General features: G+C 38.3%; 1 long non-coding RNA gene across 1 annotated transcript in view; it reads right to left on the bottom strand.

Moving 5' to 3' along the window:
* The window catches only part of LOC116906299, a 28,809-nt gene extending 12,596 nt beyond the window's left edge, over positions 1-16,213 (bottom strand). The window contains exon 1 of the long non-coding RNA XR_004388591.1: positions 16,160-16,213. This is a non-coding gene — a long non-coding RNA (uncharacterized LOC116906299). The remainder of the gene's footprint in view (positions 1-16,159) is intronic.
* Between the last annotated feature and the right edge of the window lie 6,853 nt (positions 16,214-23,066).

Raw genomic sequence — 23,066 nt, forward strand, 5'->3', positions numbered from 1 at the left:
TCTAGGTTGGAGAGTTCAGGGTAGAGAGCAGGGTATGCCATTCATAACCTGTAACAGGTAGGAACTGAGAGATACTGGGACAACTTGATAGACAGTGGATATACTAGTGACAGACACTTTTATATATTAATCACCTCAGTCATTTGTTCCAGGGTTTGAGATTTAATAATTATTATATATTATATATGGATATGTGCACATATATAAATATGTGCATTGTATATATGCATAAATATATATGCATATACCTTATAAAGTATTTAAGGCTGACCACTTGAGCTTGGATTACCTGTCGGGGCTTGTTCTTGAAAAAAAAAAGATTGTCTGTAGATAATCATTAAGGTATAGGATCGTACTGGCTGGTTTTGTGTGTCAACTTGACACAAGCTAGAGTTACCACAGAGAAAGGAGCCTCCCTTGAAAACATGCCTCCATGAGACCCAGCTGTAAGGCATTTTCTCAATTAGTGATCAAGGGTGGGGAGGGTCCCTTGTGGGTGGTACCATCCCTGGGCTGGTAGTCTTGGGTTCTATAAGAAAGCAAACTGAGCAAGCCAGGGGAAGCAAGCCAGTAACATCCCTCCATGGCCTCTGCATCAGCTCCTGCTTCCTGACTTGCTTGAGTTCCAGTCCTGACTTCCTTTGGTGATGCACAGCAATGTAGAAGTGTAAGCTGAATAAACCCTTTCCTCCCCAACTTGCTTCTTGGTCATGATGTTTGTGCAGAAATAGAAACCCTGACTAAGACAAGGATCTTAGGAGATTTTTTCCCCATGTTAGCATGTCAACTGGTATTATAATATGAAAGTATCATTTAGATGAATTCTTGTTGAAATTTCATGGCAGCAGCTTCCCTGTTATGTGGAGAAGACACTAGCTCACTGTAGATGCCCTTGTCCTATGGCTGTTATGATCTTTCTTCTCTCTATTTCATAATATTTCCTGAGCCTTGGGTACATGGATTGTGTTTTCGATGCATTAACTTGGCTTGGGCACCTCACCACCAGCTGTACTCTACATTTTGACCACTCATGGATTTCTATAGTAGTCGATATCTGCTGTACAAAGAAGCTTATCTGATTTATGGTGAGAGCTACACTTCCCTGTATATATAAGGGCAAGTATTTAGACTTTGCTTGTGGTATTAGAACTCATACTGGTTTAGGAAAATGGCATTAGCAGATTCTCCTTTTGGGTCCATGACCTCATCAGCCATGGCTAAGTTTGTTACATTTACAATATAAGAAATGATCTCATATTATGCAGGCCTTGAGTCTAAGTGATTGTCCTAGTTACACATTCTGTCTCTGTGCTAAAACCTTTACCAAAACAACTTGAGGAGGAAGGAGTTTATTTCATCTTCTAGTTCCATCTTCAAAGGAATTCAGGAAGGAACTGAAGTTAGGAGCCCAGAGGCAGGAACCTGGAGGCAGGAACTGAAGCAGAGGTCATGGAGGAGCGCTGCTTACTGGCTTCTCCCCATGGCTTGCTCAGAGTGACATCAGCCACACAGTAGCCTAGGCCCTACCTTACCAGTCACTGATTAAGACAATTCCACAGAAGCTTTCTTCCAGACTAACATTTGTTTTCAGTTTATCTTCCTCTTTTCAGATGACTCTAGCTTGTGTCAACTTAACAACTACAACAAATACAATTAGGTACCGGTTACCCCCAAATTATGTGTCACCGTTCCACCTTTGGGGATGTCTTGACAGGCTGGTCATTGTTGTGGTTTGCAGGCTTCATAGGTGGGCTGTGTGCTTTTCTCCCTTGGCACCTTACACATCACCTTTGGATGCTATGAAAAGCTGTCCTCAAGAAAGAGGATTTTGGCACAATTCCTCCAAGTCCCCCAAGCCCTGTGTCTCAAGCACCTTCATTAATAGTGTCTTAGCTTCAAGCTCTTGAAGACAACCAAGAGCAAAAGCAATATCCTAAGTGGTTTTAAAAGTCTCTTAGGAGCCTGACCAACAACTTAAGGACAGGTTTCCTATGCTTAACAGTGGGGGTTTTGTTAGATTGCCTTTTATTCTTGAGGAGGGGTGGCATTATAACCCCAAGTGATCTAACTTCACTTAAAGAGACAAAATCATTTTATATTTTAGATGTAAATCTAAGATAATGTATTTCCCATGGATATTTCATCGATGTGCCTCAACCATGCACATATCATCTATGCACCTTTAGCAAAACGTGGTAGCATTCTTCACTCTTAATATCCCCATGCCAAGCAGAATCATAAAATCATTGATGACAATGCTACTTTTCACTTTGCATAGCATCCAGTAAATCTTAGAGCTGATTACAATTTTGTCAATATGCTATTTATTATTAGATTGTAGGAAAAAGTGAACACCTTGGCCACAAAATACAACTAAAAATACTTAGGATCATGACAGCTATTCCAAATAATGTATCCACAAACCAAAAGAGCTTTTGAAGAGCTCAGTTCAATGTGCTAAATTTGTATCATAATGCTTACAAATACATATTTTATCTGTAAGGCATATATGAATTTCCATAAACCGTTTTAATGAGCCAAATGAAACACCACTAAAAAAAGCTGTGCTTGCAACAAAACTTTCATGACAGAGCATAAGTATAATTAATATTATACACAAATACAATCTCAATGTATTGTTTAGCTGACTTGATGCCTCATTGTTCTAAAAATGATAGGGTGTTTTTCCTTAAGCCTAAATAACTGAGAATTTTTAATTGCCCTTTAGTAGAACGCGTACTATATTTTTAGTCTAGAGAAAACAGTCTGTGAGAAGCTCTTTCTCCCACCCATCTTGATATTGGGAACTAGTGTCTCAGACAAGGACTATTTACTGATCCCCATGGCAACAAAGTGCTTTATCTGGCATAGGTCCTAGTGTCATAAGGACACCAATTGCTTTTTAGTATGATTTCTGAACTCTAAAATAATGTTCCTGATGCAAAATATAGATGCAGTAAATAGAACTTTAAAAATAGTAAAACCTGTAGTCAATGTTTGGAAGGTTTGTAGAACCTCTGTACTAGATCTTTCGCTGTGGGATAAGCCCAACATTGTCTGAGTCAAGATGATAGACTTTTCAAAGATGTGATTGAGTTGGTTTATTTATGTATTACCCAGATGAGTCTTAAATGGAATATAGAAATGATGAGGCTGGACTTCGGTGCCCCACCCCATGTGTGATAGTCTTTCAGAGGAAACCCTGCCCAGGGTATGGTACACCTAGATTCAGTGATCATTACCTCTCATTTGACAGGCTCGCAATACAACATTTATCCAATTGTAAATACTTAGGGTGAGATCTGGCTGTTTTTTAAGCTTCTAAATTAATTAAAGCACAGTGATTAGAATTTTAAATTAAAGCCCTCCTCTCAGGGTGGTTAAAAAATAAGATGTTTTGAGATAAAAGAAACACAAAACAAAACAAAAATACCAAATAAAGAAAGGTCACATTCCATCAATAACAAGTTGGTACTGATCATGTCCATATCATGGATTAGACTTGGCCATTTTCATGGTTATGGGCTTATACCTATGTCATTAAATCAGCATTCTACATATTACTTCAAGCAATCACACTGTAATATTTCTCAGTGTGGGTGTGAGTATATCCATTCTATATTGATGATGGCTTCCCCTCTAGTGTTTCATATGCATTAACACTCAAAAAATATGGAAGTACATTTTGTACTTGAGACTCTTTCTCTTGTAAGAATGCGACTAACTATTAAGCCAGGGTTGAGGGAGCTGCAGCAACATGTGTCTCTGTGATTTTCACAGTAGAGGCCTAACACTTCTGTACATGTTAACACCCTCTTCTGGGAATAGAAACACTTAGAGCCAGCTTTCTCTCCATTCTCCCTTGATTGTCTATTGTTCTTTTTGATTCTTCAAGTGCTCCATAAGAAAACAGAGAAACTTGACATAGTAAGAGGTTTCAAGGCTCTTGATCCACTGACTCTGGCCTGAATAATATGTAATAAAAGGAAGTGCTGTGCCTCTAAGGACAAAAGGAGTGGTGACAACAGGAGCCAGAGCCACACTGACTCCACCAAGGCTGTTAGAGAAGTCTCTCTGATCAGAAAAAAAAAAAAAAAGGAAATATAGACATTGTCTACCGAGAAGGATAGTTGAAAAGGATTGAGTGAAGGGGGGGGGGTAACTTTTAAATTTATCCAAAGTCAAAAACTTAATTTATATCTGATTTCCATGTAGTGGCTGCCCTCATGATTGCCATGGTTAGAGGGACTAAAGAGCACAAAATAAAAAGTTTACCAATCATCATGTGTTCTCTTTGCAGCATACATAGGAGGAAAGTTTTTCCAAAATACTAACACTGATAAGTGGAGTCCTCACTCCTCTTTGCCACAGACAGAGGCCATTACCAAAAACCACAGCTAATTAAAATGCAACATTGTGGATCCTAGTCCCAATGGATACAGCTACATTTTTTTTCATTACTCTTAGAGTGAGATTTCAAGAAACAAGACAGGCTAAAGTACCTTTCCAACCACACACTGGCATCCAAATAAAAATGTTACAAGTATAGCATATGCCACAACAAATATTCATTAAATAGATCCTGAGGCTTCTATTAATAAAGGGATTATATTGATATAGTCTGAGAAGAACAAAATGATTTTTTTCCATACAATCAGAGTGTAGTGATATAAAATCGAATGTTCCTAATAGGCTCTAAACGTTGGTTTTCAGTTGGCAGCCCTGCCTGTGAAGGCTTAGGTGGTATGGCCTTGTTGGAGGAAGTCTGGTAATGTGGGCAGGCTTTGAGGCTTAAAAGCCTCTCACCATACCCAATTTTCTCTCTGTGTCCTGCTTGTGGTTTAAGATGTGGATGCTCATGCCTGCCTATACCGTGCTTGCCTGCTTTTATAATAATCAACTCTAAACTCTTATACCCCAGGAATCAAAAGCTAAAATAAACACTTCCTTTTTTAAGTTCCTTCTATAGTGGTATTTTAGCAGAGTCATATAGAAGTTAGCTAAGGCATATAGAAATATGAACAGAATTAGTACAAAAACAGAGGATTGGGCAAGAGGTAGGCTGCAAAAGTCTTTCACCAATCATCTTCCAGGAACACCACGTTGGACAGCTATGTACACACCAATCTCCCTTCACAAAAGCCAAGTGAGAGACTACAGTATCTGGTTTTAGCACAGTAAAAAGGAGATAGTGACAGAGACAGGAAGGAGTTGACTGTATTGCTTTCCCTAACCCAACCAGCACTGAGAAAAATACCTCCTACTTTTAGATGATGGGTCTAAGTCTTACATGTGGAACCCAGCACTAGACCCACCACAGTATATAAGCAAGTGCTCCACACATCATTCCAAGGCCTGACCTCAGGACAGCGCCTGTGAACAGAGCCACTAGAACTGCAATAGCTAGCTAGACATGAGAGTCCTTCCTCAGCCCTCACTCAATCTCCAATGGTCCTGTGTGAAGTACAACTGTTTGGGCTGGAGAATAGGACGCCAAGCTAGGACAAGAGCACACTGGAGCTCTATGTCAGGTTAGCAGAGAAAAAACAAAAGATTTTCATTAAAGCCAGAGCCCTTAAATGCCATTTTTGAACTTATTTTTTTCTTTTTTCTTATTTTTTTTCAATTGGATATTTTCTTTATTTACATTTCAAATGGTGTCCCCTTTCCCCGTTTCCCTTCTGGAAACACCCTATCCCATCCTCCTCCCCCAGATTCTATGTGAAGTGGAATCTTAGGGTTGTTTTGATTTTTATTTCCCTGATGACTAAGAATGTTAAACATTTCTTTAGGGACTTCCTGGCCATTCAAGTTTTTTCAGTTGACAATTCTTTGTTTAGCTCTGTACCCCATTTTTTAAATTTGGTTCTCTAGAGACTAACTTCTTGAGTTCTTTGTATATATTGGATAATAGCCCTCTATCAGATGTAGGGTTAATAAAGTTCTTTGCCCAATCTGTTGGTTGACATTTTGTCCTATTGACATTCTATGAGGACCCATTTGTCTATTGTTGATCTTAGAGCATAAGTTATTGGTGTTCTGTTCAGGAAATTTTTCCTGTACCCATGTGTTCAAGGCTCTTCTCTACTATATCTTCTATTAGTTTCAGTGTATCTGGTTTTAAGTGGATGTCTTAGATCCACTTGGACTTGAGCTTTGTACATAGTGATAAGAATGGATCGATTTGCATTCTTCTACCTGCTGACCACCAGTTGAACCAGCACCATATAGTGAAAATGCTATCTTTTTTCCACTGTATGGTTTTAGCTCCTTTGACAAAGATCAAGTGACCATAAGTGTGTGGATTCATTTCTGGGTTTTCAATTCCATTCCATTGTTCTACCTGCCTGTCTCTGTACCTATACCTTACAGGTTTTATCACTATTGCTCTGTAATACATCTTGAGGTTAGGGATAGTAATTCCACCAGAGGGCACAGAGACAGTTAATAAAATCAATAAAATCAGAAGTGGAAAGGGAACCATAACAACAGAAATGGAGGAAATTCAAAAAAACTATCAGATCCTACTACAAAAGCTGAAAAACTCAACAAAACTGAAAAATCTGGAGGAAATGGACAATTTTTTAGTCAGATACCAGGTACCAAAGTTAAACTAGGATCAGATAAACTATCTAAACAGTCCTATAACAGTCCCTAAGGAAAGAGTCATTAAAAGTTTCGCAAACAAACAAACAAAAATGAAAACAAACAAACAAACAAACCAAAACCAAAACCAAAAAACCAGGACCAGAAGTGTGTAGTGCAGAATTCTATCAGATCTTCAAAGAAGACCTAATAGCAAAACTCTTCAAACTATTATACAAAATAGAAACAGAGGGAGCTATTCAATCCGTTCTCTGAAGCTTCAGTTTTGCTTATACCTAAAACACACCAAGACCCAACAAAGGAAAAGAACTTCAGACCAATTTTCCTTATGAATATAGACGCAAATTACTCAACAAAATTCTCACAAACTGAATCCAAGAACACATCAAAACGATCATCCATCATGATCAAGTAGGATGCATCCCAGGGATGCAGGGATGGTTCAACATATGGAAACCCATCAACATAATCCGCTATATAAACGAACTCTAAGAAAAAAACCACATGGTCATTTCACTAGATGCTGAGACAGCATTTGACAAAATTCAACACCCCTTCATGGTAAATGCCTTGGAAAGATCAGGAACTCAAGGCCCATATCTAAACATAGTAAAAGCAGTATATAGCAAACCAGTAGCCAACATCAAACTAAGTGAAGAGAAACTTGAACCAATCCCACTAAAATCAGGGACTAAACAAGGCTGCCCACTCTCTCCTTACCTATTCAATATAGTACTCAAAATCCTAGCCAGAGCAATTAGACAACAAAATGAGGTGAAATGAATACAAATTGGAAAGGAAAAGTTCAAAATATCACTATTTGCAGATAATATCATAGTGCAGTTAAGTGATCCCAAAAACTCCCCCAAAGAACTTCTACAGCTGATAAACAACTTTAGTAAAGTGGCTGTGTGTGTGTGTGTGTGTGTGTGTGTGTGTGTGTGTGTGTATTTAACTCAAACAAATCAGTAGGCTTCCTCTACTTAAAGGATAAACAGGCTGAGAAAAAAATTACGGAAATGACCCCCTTAACAATAGTCACAAATAATATAAAATACCTTGATGGGACTCTAACCAAGGAAGTGAAAGATCTGTATGACAAGAACTTCAAGTCTCTGAAGAAAGAAATTGAAAAAGAGATCAGAAGATGGAAAGATCGCCCATATTCTTGGGTTGGCAGGATTAATATAGTAAAAATCTCCATCTCGCCAAAAGCAATCTATAGTTTCAATGCAATCCCCTTCAAAATTCCAACTCAGTTCTTCATAGAGTTAGAAAGAGCAATTTGCAAATTCAGTTGGAATAACAAAAAAACCCAGGGTAACGAAAACTATCCTCAACAATAAAGTGAACTTCGTCCTTATAGGGCAGAAACCAGTATCTTGACAGGATAGAGACATATTTTAACTCACAAGATGGCTAAGGTTGAAGTGGTTCTAAGTGTTCCTTTCCAAGACTTCAGATACACTTTAGCTATGAGTCTCAGGTATCAACTTGATATCAGATTTGATGGTCAATGTGCTATTCCCAACCTCATATAGCAGAACTCTCCCGGCCAGGGCTCAAGCATGAGCTTCTCTGTTACCAAGCAGACACCTTTGACCTAGAAAAAAAGGACTCATGTTTCAGCCTTCATCACAAGTATCTTCAGTATGTGTCTAATTTCATCTTTGAGATTTCATTAGTTTTGTGGTTTTCAATCAGAGATGAAACCTATCTTAGCATCAGCCTCTGTAGATAAGGAAGTACCTTCACCAGCATTAGCCCAATGTAGAAACTTTGGGTAGAATGAAACCCTTTAACTAGTGAGATGGATAAGTAGCCTCAGATCATTTCCTCGAAACTTAGTGCTAAACTGGTAAGACCTAACCCTAGGAAGACCCTGGAGATCCCCAGGCCTGAGTCTACTGGTGAAGCCTTTGATCTATTGTCTACTGCTAACAGCATATAAGCTGCCGAGGACTACTACCATTCCAGTGGTGGTAATGTTTTGTGGTACAAATTAACATGTTTCAGATCACTCTGAGACCCTAAAGTGCTTCAATTGTAGATCTGCGAACAACCTGCACTCAGATAGCTCTCTGGTGCTGAAAATACAGTAAAAGACCACAAGCAATTTGCAATGAATCATCAAATGAGAGGCATCTAATGGCACAGTCCTGAGAGTGAGAAGCTCTGAAACAGGAACCTGCCCTTTTTTTTTCTGGAAAAGCAGATGTAAACAGGTCAAATTATGTGAAGACTGGGATAAATCCTTTGTCCTCAAATACCTAGCAATATCAGATCCCCACAATCACTGAGAACTTTCAAAAATAACTATGACTTCATCTAACTATCAAAGTGCCAGAAAATAAAATTGGTTGACATAGAAACAAGTATGGATGAATTCTCAAGTGGAAAATTTAAAATTGCTGTTTTAACAAAACATAAGAAATTTCAAGAGACGAGAAAGTGTTCAATGTTCTGAATTAGAAAGTTAACCAGTTAGAAACAATTTTATAAGCCATCAGAAATCTTTGAATTGAGAATATAATAAGTAAAGTTAAAGACATAGTAGAAGCTAGATCATAAAGAAGTAACAAGTTAGTGAGTTAAATGATCCTATTTCTATTACTCAGGAGAATATCTGGAGAGATGGTTTGGTGGTTGAAGGTGCTGCCTTCTCTGCCAGAGGGCCCAAAGTCAGTTCTGAGCACTCAGGTTGGGTGATCCACATTGTCCTGTAATTCTAGCTCCATGGCAATTGATGCCCTCTTCTGGTTGACCTGTTTATCAGCCACACATGTGCCATACATTCTCACATGCACTAACATTTTTACATATAATTTTAAAACAAAACATAACATATTCAGAAGAGAAAAGAATACGTAAAGCAAATAAGAGTAATTAAAGGTGATTTGGAGCCACTTTAAAAAATGTTTTAAGAGAAACTGAATAGTAATGGAAGAGAAAACAGAATGACTAATATCAAAATGTCAGGCAGCAGTACACACACGCTGGAGAGGGTGTGGAGAAAGAGGAACAATCCTCCATTGCTAGTAGGATTGCGAACTGGTGCAACGACTGTAGAAACCAATCTAGCAGTTCCTCAGACAATTGGAAATAGTTCTACCTGAAGACCCAACTGTACCACTCCTGGGCCCAAATGATGCCCCACCATACCACAGGGACACGTGTTCCACTGTGTTCATAGCAGCCTTCTTTGTAATAACTAGAAGCTGGAAACAACCCAGATATCCCTCAAACAAAGAATGGATACAGAAAATGTGGTTCATTTACACAGTGGAATACTATTCAGCTATTAAGAACCAGGACACCATTAGTTTTGCAAGCAAATGGAAGAACTAGAAAATGTCATCCTCAGGGAAGTAACTCAGACTCAAAAGAAAATGCATGGTAGGTACTCACCAATAAATGGATATTATCCAAAAAGTTCAGAATACCTAGGATATAACCCAAAGAACTTACTAAATTTAGGCCTTAGATGAAATGCACAACAGCCTTAAATGAAACACACCTCAGTAGGTTGAGGGAACTTGTAGAATCAACTCCTAGTAGAAAGAAAGGATATCAAGTGGAGGCATGGGCTGCCATCTCATAGTCAAAAACTGTGACCCAGAATTGTTTCTGTGTAAAAGAACTGCAGGGACAAAAATTGAGAAGAGACCGAGAGAAGGTCGTCCCGTGAGCTGCTCAAGTTGGGATCCATCTCATGATGGGGGAAGGGTCACCAAGGCCTTATACTATTACCGATGTTATGTTGTGACTATAGACATGGCTGTCCCAAAAGGCCCTCCCAGGAGCTGACTGAGACAGCAATAGATACTTAAACCCAACCATTGGACTGAAGTCAGAGACCCCTATGGTTGAAGGAAGGATAGAAGAAGCTAAAGGGGAGGATGAATGCATAGGAAGACCAACAGACTCAATTAATCTGGACCCCTGGGAGCTCCCAGACACTGAGCCACCAACCAGGTAGTATAAAATGGTCTGGATCAGGCCCTGCCCACCCTACCCCTGATACATATATAGCAGAAGACAGACTGCCTGGTCTGGTCTCTGTGGAAGGTGTGCCTAATCTTCCAAAGACTTGAGACCCTAGGAAATGGGGAGGTCTTGTGTGGAGGAACTCTGAGAGGTGGATCCACAATGAGGAACTGTGGGAGGTGGATGGGGAGCAACAGCTGGATTATAAATCTAAAAAATGTTAAATAGACACTTGAAAAAAGAAGAAAAGAGAAGAAAAGAAAACATCCTCACATCAAGACAACTGAAATAAGCAAGTAAGTCTTAGGGCTATTCTAAGTCCCCTGGGTTCTCAGCAGAATCCTCTCAGGCTTGTAGGGTAGTCTGAGATGCTTCTAGTACTACAGCATAAGACATCACCAGTCAGAAATACCATACTCAGTGAAGTTAGCTAGTTAAATAAAGCTGGGGCAAAGGCATTCTCATACAAACAACATTCAAGAAAAACTTCTCCAGTGTGAAACTAATGTAAGATTTTAGTTAGGAGATTTCAAATGAAAATAAAAAATGAGTAGGGAAAAAGCATTGGAAAATATAAAACTCCCTGGTAGAAGTAATTCTAGACATAAAATCAGAAGACACTATGTACTGTTAAAATGGTATATAAACAACTCATGTTTGAATATAATGAAAAATTAAAATAATAGCTATAATGGGATGTTAAAAGATAGACAATATAGAAAAAGCACTATCAAATAGTGAAAACTTTAAAATGTGATAAAGTATAAAGTTATTTTGTGCTTCATTTATGCCTTTTCTGATCTTTGAGGCATATTATTCTGCTATCAAAGCAAAGGAAGTTCCTCTAGTCAAATGGCATTTTGTGTAGCTTCATAACTAAAACCAAAATATCCACAATAGGCAAACTGAGAAAAGGAAGGAAGGAATCAAAACATTCTGCTTGAGTAAGTCTCTTAATCACAGGAAAGAAGGAATGATAGGCAGACAGACATGTCAATAAAAATAGAAAGCAAGTTACTTTATGGGTAATAGTAAGAACTTACCTATGAGTTACCTTGATTGTAAATGGATTAGAGTCTCCAATTAAAATACATAGAATAACTAAATGAATCAATTAATGTCTCTTCAAAGAAATCCATCTCACTTCAAAAGATGTATCTTAAATTGATATGACAACAACTGCCTTCTAACACCTATGACAAACGTTACACTCATTCTTAATCAGAGAAGTTTCTTTTATAATGGTTGTTCTAGCTACTAAGAATAAGAAACTGTAAAGTGATTGGCTCTAAACCAAGAACTTATACCAACACCAGTGAAGCTCAGAGAACATCCTAGAAGGGGAAGCAAAAAGAATATATGAGCTGGAAGACAGAGAGGGTTGTGAAATATTATCTTCTATGTGTGACACAGGCATTGCATTCATGAACTCACAGAGGAATCAGTACTCTGCACTGGGCCTACATAAGACTAGACCTACAACAACCAGTCCTAGATGGGAAAAGGGTTTATGAGACCATAATCCTCCCTTGTGAACTATGAGTAATGGTAAATTCTGTGGAAGAAGGAGTCAGGAAGCATTAAATATACATATAAGGGGAATTGTAAGTTACCTTAATTATATTAAAAAAGAGAGACAAGAACAAGCTACTCCATGCTAATGAAATCCAACACATACTTATCTATGTTAAGATGGACTCTAAATGTAAAACAGTAAGAGATGAGGGAGGATGTTCTGTGGTAAAGGAGTCAATTCAGTGATGCATTTAATGTACCTTAAATACTTACATGATCCAGTCTCAGGGCATACAAATAAGCAGTCAATACCAATTAGAACTTAAAGTTAAAGCAAGCACACAGTAATGGTAGAGCATTAGCACCCTACAATAGCCAACTGACAGAAAATTTCATGCAGACAGAAAATAAACTAACAGAAAACAATTAATTAATTACACCTTCAACCCAATGTACCCATGAACATCCACACAACGATCCATGCATTATTACTGAACGCACCTTCTTTATTTCCACAGCATGTGGGGCATTCAGCAGGGCAGATCTGCTGATAGGTCACAAAACTAAACAAACTTTTTGAATGTTGGAATTTTATGAAGTATCTCTCAATAAAACTAGAAACTATTATCAAGAAAAACTTTGTAAACTGTACAAATGCATAGAAATTAAGCAATTTACTCTTGAGCAAACTATTGTTCAAGGGAAAAAAAATCAAGAAAGAAATTAAAGATTTTTTTTGAAGCAAATGAAAGATTGCCTAAAACAACATTCCAAAAGCTTTGGATAGAGCAAAAGGGCTATGAAGAGGGAATTTACAGGGAATGTCTACGTCAGAAACAGATGGATCTAAGATAAACTGTCGTTGCATCTCAAGGGACTAGTAAAACTGAAAAGACCATACCCAGAATTTCTAGAAAGAAAAAGAAAATTGTACAAACCAAGAAATTGAGACTAATCATAAATAAAGAAGAGAAATGGTCAACAGAAGGTCTAATTCTATATGAAATTAAATTAAATTGACAAAGTCCTAGCAAAACTAAGGAAAAGGATAATATTCTAATAAAGCAAGTCAGGTGAAATGAGCATCACTTAAAATGACACTGAAGAAAAGGGGGGATTATTAGAAACTACTATGCACAACTAAATGCAGTTCCTGAATACATCATTTTACCAAGACTGAACTATGAAGAAAAAGAAAATAAGTAGAGAGACAGGATCAATAATAAAACAGCCCAGAATCATATAGTGTCTACCAAACATTAAAAAAACTAACTGCAAGACTTACTAAATTATTGCAAAATAATTAGGAGGAAGGAGTCTTTCAATTCCATTCAACTCTAGCATTTTCCTGATGGTAAAACCAGACAAAAACACAGATGTATACACACACACACACACACACACACACACACACGTAATAAAAAACAGCAAAGTAAACCCAGTAGCAATTTGAAAAGATTATTCACAACCATTAGTTGGGAATCATTCCATAGATGCAAGGAAGGCTCCAAACATGATCTGGGCCTCAACAAAGAGCAGGAGGACAAAACTATGTGATCATCTCTATAGATAGAGAAAAATGTATTTGATAAAATTCTGGATTTTTTTCATGATCAAGACATCCCAAAAGCCAAATATAATATGAGAATGGCTAATGCCATAGTGCACAGGAAAGTGAAAATCTGTCTCTGTCGGGCCTGCTATTGCTCTGCACAGTTTGCACACTTGCATTCAAAATGAACAAAGGACACAGTCAGAGAACTTGGGTAAGAGAAAGAAACAAAGCAGAATCAAAATGGAAAAGAGGAAGCCAAGTGTCACTGCTGTGTAGATGAGTGTTTTATAGAGAAAAACTCATGGGTGCTATTATTAAACAAAGGCAAACACAGAGTTAAAAACTTACATTTCTACAAAACCACCAGAAAATCCCAAAAACACAAGACAATCTTCAACCAAAGAACAAAGGCACACTTCACCTGCCTTACATGTATACTCTAACGCCATAGTGATCAAAACAACATTTTATTTGTTTTTCAAAAAGCCATGTGGATCAATCAAACAGAAAGAAGCCGAGTGGAGAACCCATTTGCATATAGCCAGCTGACCTTTTCTTTTCAATAAAACTGCTAGTAGGTGCTAATTGGAATGGGAAATAAAATTTTACGCAAATTTTAGTAGAGAAAACAAAACATCAATTAGCTTACACTGAAGTAAAAAAAACACTAGTATCAAATGACCTCACTCCTAATTTGAATATATATTTTTGAAAGATGATCTTACAGCAGTTAAGACTACAGACGTAGTTACCAGGATCTGTTTATGAGGCAGAGCAAGGGATGAGGAGAGGTTAATTAATGTGGTCTAAGTTACAATGACATGGGCACAGAAATTCTAAAATTATTGAATACTATGAAAAATATAATATGGAATACAATGTAAAGCTATTTTGCGTGAATGGATCAGAAATATCAATATCATGTAGTTACTAAATTGCCTATGTTGCACAATATGATTCAAATTTATTGCACAATTTGAAAAAGCCGAAAGAAAGAATCCTGATTATCTTGGTAATAAATTAGTAGATATGTAAGGAGATAAATATATTTAATCTGTTGATTTAAATATTATACCAGTCACATATATGTATCACATGGTACCTTTGGCTATGTAAAATTTATGGTTTTATGTATTCAATAAAAATAAATTTAGTGGGGCAGTGGTGGTTCATGCATTTAACCTCAGAATTCAGAAGGCACAGGTAGGCACATTTCTGTGATTCTGAGGCCCGATTGGTCTACAGAGTGAGTTCTAGGACAACCAAGGCTATACAGAGAAATGCTGTGTCATAAAAAAAAACTAAATAAATAAGTAAATGGATTTTATTTACATTTTAAACGACTGATTGGCTATAGATTATTATTGGAATATTACTTGTCCAATACACAAGTTGGTGTTTGAATCTAGTGTATCATTTAGCCTTAGGGAGATGTTTTTCCTTGTAATTTCAAATCAATACAGCTCATAGTTGTTATTAAGAATATCAGAAATAACATATTGAGGAAGTTTCTACTCCTCCCCAGACAGTGCCATGATCGATGGCTGCAGTTTGAAGGTGATTCTAAAGAGAGTCATGAAACAGAGGTAGTTTTCTCTAACTACATGTCTCCAATCACAGTGGATTATGTCTGCATTTGTTCTCAGAGGCAATCGATCACTCCCAAAACTGTCCAGCAGTATTCACTTACATAGTGCATAGTTTCTACCACCCTGCTTTAAGCAGGGGGCGTTGGCATGGGGGGTGGGGAACGGCACAGCACTACCAGCCCACGCTCAGGTTCCCTTGAATTACACACACTGACACAGATACACACACACACACACACAGACACACATATAAACACACACACACACACACACACACACACACATTACCTTGTTTTTAATATGCTGTTTTGCTCAATGGTTGGACACTTCTAAGACTCCCACAGCTCATGTGCCATTACCTTCACTCCCAGCTCAACACCTCTAATTCTGCCTTCACCCTAAATTGCCTGGTTACCTTCTCCTTGCTCAAGCCCCTAAATCTGCCCTCACTTTAGTTACATTTCTAATCTCCTGCCTGCTAACCCAGACCCACCCATTCAGGGAAGTGGACAATGGCCACTCCACCCAAGATCGAACTTGGCTGGTTGCTCTCTCTCTCTCCCTCCCAAGCATAGTGAATCTTCTTTTCCACCTCTTGCATCTGCTAGCCTGCCTGCAGGAATCTGGAAGTCTCAACTCTTCTGCCCAGCCATTAGTTACTAGCATCTTTATTGATCATTTAAGAACCAACTGGGATAACCATCCCCTACACACTTAACAAAACCTTTAGTTCCTTATTGGTCCATGTGATGTTGACTATTTTAGCAGGTTGTTGTTAATTTGTTTGTTTTGTTTGTTTGTCTGATATCTGTTTTCGTTTTATGTTTCCCCACTCAGAACACATTACTTTGAGTTTTGTCCTTAATGAGATGCATCCCCTTGGAAATGAAGCATCTATTTGACTCACCAACATTAACTCCCAAACAAGTTGAGAACGAGTCATGGTGGATACCTAGTGTTGTCACAGGGAAGATGTAGTTTCTACTCACCAACACCTGTGAATAAACAAAGTGATACATATTAAATAAGTAACTTAGAAGTTTTCTCTCCATCACATGTGAATAATTTTTTTACAATCAATATCTATAGTCGGTAGAGAAGTAGAATGATTTCCTGAGCTAGGTTTTCCTTGGAAATGATCTCATTAATGTTAGATGCACATGGTTCCAAAATATCTCAGTATATACAACAATTTAGAAAATAACCCTATGTATTGGCTGTGTACTTAACAATTACTTCCTATTTTTACTGAGAATGCATAACACAGACAATATACTTAATGTATTTTCTTAAGAGCCTCCATATATGATTAGTGCCTAAAATTATCTAATATCATGATGCTTAAAAAGATTTATTTTATGAGTTCTGGTGTTTTGCCTACTACATGAATGCCTGTAACTACATGGGTGCAGTGTCCACAGAGGCCAAAAGGGGGCAGTGGCTCCCCCTAGAACTTGACAGGATCTGTTGTTAGCTGCCATGTAGGTGCTGGGAACTGAATCTAACTTGTCTGGAAAGCATTAGGACTTTTAAACAGTGATCCATCTCCCCAGCTCTGCAATGGGTCATTTTTTGAAGAAACTTCATTTTCTTTAAAAAAAAAAAAAAAAAAGACAGGTATGGAAGAACAATCAGGCCTTCTCCTCTTTGCTTTAGTAACTCAATTTGGAGTTTGTGCAAACCCTGTCTGATTTCAAGCAGTTTAAAGAGGTGCCTCTTACCAATGTCTAGCTCACACTCTCATCAAATCAATCCCTGTGTTACAATTCCAGTGCCAAAAGACAACAGTGGGAGACTTTTCTCAGTGCTTTGCCTAAATTACATGTTCCTATTTCTCTTCAAACCCTACCTATCATAAATCAATGCCATTGATACATAATTCAAAAATCTGCATTTTACTTTATTTAGAATCATCTCTGGATCTATACAAATAAGCCAATAGGTGTGATCAGGCCAAATATGGGGTCTACATAGGAAACTAGAAAAAAAACTTAACATGATTCTCTATTATGAGTAATTAGCATAGCCTTTCAGCACTTATTTTTATAATTACTATCCATTATCAATTTAGAACCATATACCTTAGTATACTAATAAATATATCAGTTCACAAATATCTACTGTGGAATTTACTTAAGAATAAATGCTATATTAGTTATTAAAAACAGATCATAAAGTACACAATAAGCAAAGTTCTTAGACTCATAAAATATTATTATAATGTTAAATTTAGATATCCAAGAGAAAAAATAGAATTTGATGCTGTTTAATTTTATTTGGCTATGTCTCCTTTAAATGAGATGCAGCCTTAGTTTTTAAACAATTCTGAAGTGTTACTTTCAGTCTTCCTTTTCTGTTTGAGAGAAAACCCAAAGTTAAAGAAGATCCACTGGGCTGCTATAATGGCCAAGATACCTTGGAGCTCAGAAAATTCCAAGAACAATTAAGGATTTCTATTCTGTTGTCCCAAGCTTCAGAAGAGAAGCTTGAATAATACACTCGCAAGTGAAGAGAAAATGTTTTTGCCCACTGTCAAATGTACGTTTGGAAACAAGAATAAGCAAGAAAATCTATGAAGTTGAAGAGAAAGAGGAATACTGCTGAACAAGTCATAATGAGTCTTGGAGCTCAGTGTCACCTCATGAACACTCACAGGTACCACTTAGATGTAGATTCTCAAAGACTCTTATAAAGTGTGGTATGAAATCTGTTGATATGTATCATGTATAATTAAATAACTAACATTGTCACCATTAACTGAACTGAATATTCTTGTCATTTAAGGCTACTAGAATCAACTAAGAGATCTCCTATTCTGCTACCCTCCATTCCGTCTGCTTTTTTCACTTAACTGAAACCTTAGCACATTCTGAACAATGACTACACACATCTGTGATCTTCATTCCACCTCTTCTTCTCTATACCAGCCTCATATTGGACTGACTATTGCCTAGAAAATAAACTATCCCTCAGGATGAGAAAGCGTTAAGCATGATTTTTTTCCCTCAGGAACACTGAGTGCTAATATACTATTGTTAGTGTAACTGTGACCAAGTTCTACTACACAAACAACTTACAGAACTGCTTGTTGACTGCTTATCTGGACTCGCTATTCTAGAAAGTTTACACCATAGCCACATAGCCTCTTTACAGTTAATGAAACAGCATAGCTATGGGGTGTTTATCAGTGGAGGGATGTTCATCTTACAGTGGACAAGAGGCAGAGTAGAGGTTGGCGTAGAGAAGCTGCAAGGTAGAAATACTCCCGACAGCCTTGCTCTAGTAGAGTACGTCCTCCAGCTAGACCCCATGGCCTATACATTCCAGAAATACTCAAAAAGTTCCACAAGCTGGGAGCAAAATATTTAATATTGGTCCTATGAGACATATTTTATGTGTATCAAATATTCTAAAATTTGATATTCTCTCAATTATCATCAAAAGTCAAGCAGGACAAGTAAATCTTCTATTTAACATATGCAAGAGATTAAAGTGCTGACACGACTGCAGGAGTTTGTCTTCCTGCTTTCCACTGTCTCCTCAGTCTCTTCAGCTTTAGCCGAAGTGGTTTCTTTGCATTAAACCAAAACCAGCAACATGGTATCTATTGGTTGTCATTCAAGCCAGATAAGCTGTTTGAAACTCCTGGAACTCCCATGTTTCTTTTCATTATTTATTTACTCAGTAATTCTGAATACATGCATCCATCTCCACCAGTGTAAATCCTGCTTCAAGAGCTAACAACTCCTTCCAAAGCGATATGACCATCCTGTGATAACTTTATCCTTCAAATCACAAATAATTAATTCACTCATCCATCATTCCATCCAATCAGAAAAATGTCATGATGTATACTTCCTCTGTTCAGGTCTAGTGATACAAACAGAAATAAAATATATTTCTAAACCATATGCAACTTGAAGCCTTATTGAATATCAAACCAGTGAAACAGCAATTGCCCTAAAATGGTGTCACAGAAACCCAGAAGACAAATAATGACTTCAGTACCCACATCGCTTTGGATGGGTCAAAAGATAGAAAAGATTTTCTCGGGCTTAAAATTCAAAGAGAGGTGAGAAGGCAAAGAAAAGAGTGGAGAGTATCTCAGAGAGAAAATTAGGTACAAAGGAAAAAATATATAGAGTGTCTCTGGGTTTCTATTGCTGGGAAGAGATAACATGACCATGGAGAATTTTATAAAGAAAAATATGTAATTGGGGCTGACTTACAGTTCAGAGGCTTAATCCATTATCTTCATGGTGGGAAGTAGAACGAACAGCAGACATAGTGCTGGAGAGGTATTAGAGAGTTCTAGTTTTATATCTGGATCTTCATGTAGCAGGAAGAGAAAGGCCACACTGGACCTGGCTTGAGCATCTGGGTGATGGCTCTTAGATTCTTTAACCTCCCTTCTAGCCCACCACCCACCAGAGGTAGTGGGAAAGAAAAGATATGAGGAAGGGAACCTGCTTAGAGAGTTCTTTGGAGCAACTCCCAACTGTGTTATTAGGAAATCGGCAGTTTAGTTCACAGGTCAGCAGCAGCAACTTGATCCACTCATAAACACTTCATAGATACTACAGCAGTCCAGTTCAGTAGAGCCTGGATAGCAAACGTGAATCAACAGAGTTAGCACTAGCCAGGGGAGACAGTCAGGTTTCAGCCTCAGCATGAATCAGCAGGAGGGACCAGGGCCAACAGGAACCCCAGAAAAGGTTCTCAGCTGTGCTTCTTCCAACAAAGGGAAGACCATTGAAGATGCAAGACCATAAGTGTTGCACAGCTAGCTCTACCAGCAAGCCAAACCAAGTTTCCATCACTGTCCCTCAAGTCAAGGTTTTTTTCTACTCCCTCCAAACATCATACGTCCTCCACCAGTCTTGACTCACCACATGCATTGCCTCTGCAAGGAATTACATGTAGATTTAGTAACTGGAATGTCACTGTTCTTTGAGTGCAATATTAAAATTTAAAATATTACTTTATTATTTTAGAAACAGGCATTAACATGATAAAGGGAAAGAATTGTCACTTTAAGATGGTTTATAGTGTATTTTAGTATTACTAATTACCGGGACTCATTTATCAGATATAAAATTGTTCTTATAGTTATAATCAGATACTTTCTATAACAACTGAACACAAGTATTCTCATTTTGTTTTATATATTACATTAAAAATAAGAAAAACATCAAACAAAAATGCTAAAAAGATTATAAATATTTTAATTTTTCCCTAAGTTGGTAATCTATCTATTTTGTTCTCATCATGAGGATTCTCCTCTAGCTCCTTCCATGACAGTGTTTACCAACTTAACACTAACTGCTAGAATGGGGCCTTTGATTACTCAGCCACGAGACAAGCAAAGCTTAAGTTAGCTACCAATGTATCCAGTGGTGGAAAAATGAGTAGATATTTCTTAATATAGTGACTCTGAGATCTACTTAAAAATTAATTACACATATTATCACAATTTCTCACTCTTAGAACAATTGGTTCATTTGGGAGTAGGTCTGGGCAAGCCAGAAAGGAACCTTGGGTTTTATTAATATTTTTAAAAAATCATGACAAAAGGCTACTCTTTCTATCCAAGAGAGCAAGAAATAAGCTGTCTAGGAAGACAGCTGGAGAGACTGAGTAATAATGAATTATTCTAGTCAAGCAGCACCAGCCTATGACCATGGGGCCAGGTAGGAAGCTTAGATCCTCAGTTTGTCTCCCCTATCTGTCATCAGTAGCCCTCTACCTCTGACACTGGAATGCTAGGGAAAAAAATGAGCAGGAGTTGGGATATTCATCTTCACCACTAGCAACCATCCTGCCTAGCAAAGTACTAATGAAGAAAAAACCCTAGAGAGCTGGGGAATCCCTCCTATTTGTAAGAGGAAAGCATGCCCTCCTTCCCATAAGGATGCTGTCAGCAGAACATGAGTATCAGAAATTTCCCAATGGGGACAATTCCATTTCTTTTTTTATTGGATAATTTTAATTTACATTTCAAATGTTAACCCCTTTCCCAGTTTCCCATCCAAAAACCCCTATCCCGTCCCTCCTCCCCCTTCTTCTATTAGGGTATTCTCCCACCCAACTACCCACCTGCTCCCATCTACCCAGCCTGACATTCCCCTGCACTGGGGAGTCGAGCCTTGGCAGAACTAAAGCTTCTCCTCCCATTGGTGCCAATCAAAGCAATCCTCTGCTACATATGCAACTGGAGCCATGGGTCTGCCCATGTGTACTCTTTGGATGGTGATTTAGTCCCTGGGAGCTCTGGTTGGTTGGTATTGTTGTTCTTATGGGGTTGCAAGCCCCTTCAGCATCTTCAGTCCTTTCTCTAAGCCCTCCAACAGGGACTCCATTCTCAGTTCAATGTTAGCTGTTTGCATTCGCCTCTGTATTTGTCATGCTCTGGCAGAGCATCTCAGGAGACAGCTGTATCTGTCAGCATGCAATTCATGGCATCAGCAATATTGCCTGGGCTTGGTCACTGTATATATGGGTTGGATTCCCAGGTGGGGCAGTCTCTGAATGGCCCATTCCTTCAGTCTCTGCTCCAAACTTTGTCTCCGTATTTCTTCCTGTGAATATTTTTGTTCCCCCTTCTAAGAAGTGTGGGATGATGTCACAGGTGAGGCAGGTACAAGATAGAAGGAGGCCTGTCATTGGATGAGAAGGAAGGATGGGTGGGAGAAAAGTTTGAAGGAAGAGGAGGAGACTGGAACAAAGAGAGAGGAAGGAAGGAAGAGGAGAGGCCAAGAAGCCATGGCAGGACTGATGGAGGCCAATGTAAAGATCCCACTCTGTGTATTTACAGATTGTTATTAATGTCCTCAAGGGATAGATGGTACCGGGCTTCGTATGTTTAAGTGGGCAATTATATCTTATCAATTGGATCTAAGATTATTGTGTTGTGTGTTCTTCTATGTGAGGGTTTGAGTGTAAGAAAGTGTGCAGCGGCTGGAGACACTGGGCCGCCGCGGCGAGGTTGGTATGTGTTTCCACCAAGATATCTAGCAGATATCTTGGGGCATCGTGGTGCAGACCTAGCGGGATAAGAGATAACCAATACCTATTTTAATTTTTAATATTTTTACAATAACAAAGACGACCTGAAGCATTTGCACGTTGATTGACCTTCTTGAGGTTCATGTGGTCTGTGGAATCCGAGCTTTTGGGATAATATGAACTTAACAGTGAGTGCATATCATTTGTGTGTTTTTGTGTTTGGGTTACCTCATTCGGGAGGTTATTTTCCAGTTCCATCCATTTGCCTATGAATTTCATGAAGTCATTGTTTTTAATAGCTGAGTAGTACTCCATTGTGTAACTGTACCACATTTTCTGTCCTCTGATGAAGGGCATCTGGGTTGTTTCCAGCTTCTGGCAATTATAAATAAGGCTTCTATGAACATAGTGGGTCATGTGTCTTTCTTACATGTTGGAGTACCTTTTGGGTATATGTCCAGGAGTGGTACAGCTGGGTCCTCAGGTAGTACTATGTTCAATTTTCTGAGAAACCCCAGACTGATTTCCAGAGTGACTGTACCAGCTTGCAATCCCACCAACAATGCAGGAGTGTTTCTCTTTCTCCACATCCTTGCCAGCATCTCTTGTCACCTGGATTTTTGATCTTAGCCATTCTGACTGGTGTGAGGTGAAATCTCACGGTTGTTTTGATTTGCATTTCCCTGATGACTAAGGATATTGAACATTTCTTTAGGTGCTTCTCAGCCATTCGATATTCCTCAGCTAAGAATTCTTTGTTTAGCTCTGTACCCCATTTTTAATAGGGTTACTTGATTCTCTGAAGTCTA

This window comes from Rattus rattus, chromosome 7, assembly GCF_011064425.1.
Source record: "Rattus rattus isolate New Zealand chromosome 7, Rrattus_CSIRO_v1, whole genome shotgun sequence".
Taxonomy (NCBI): domain Eukaryota; kingdom Metazoa; phylum Chordata; class Mammalia; order Rodentia; family Muridae; genus Rattus; species Rattus rattus.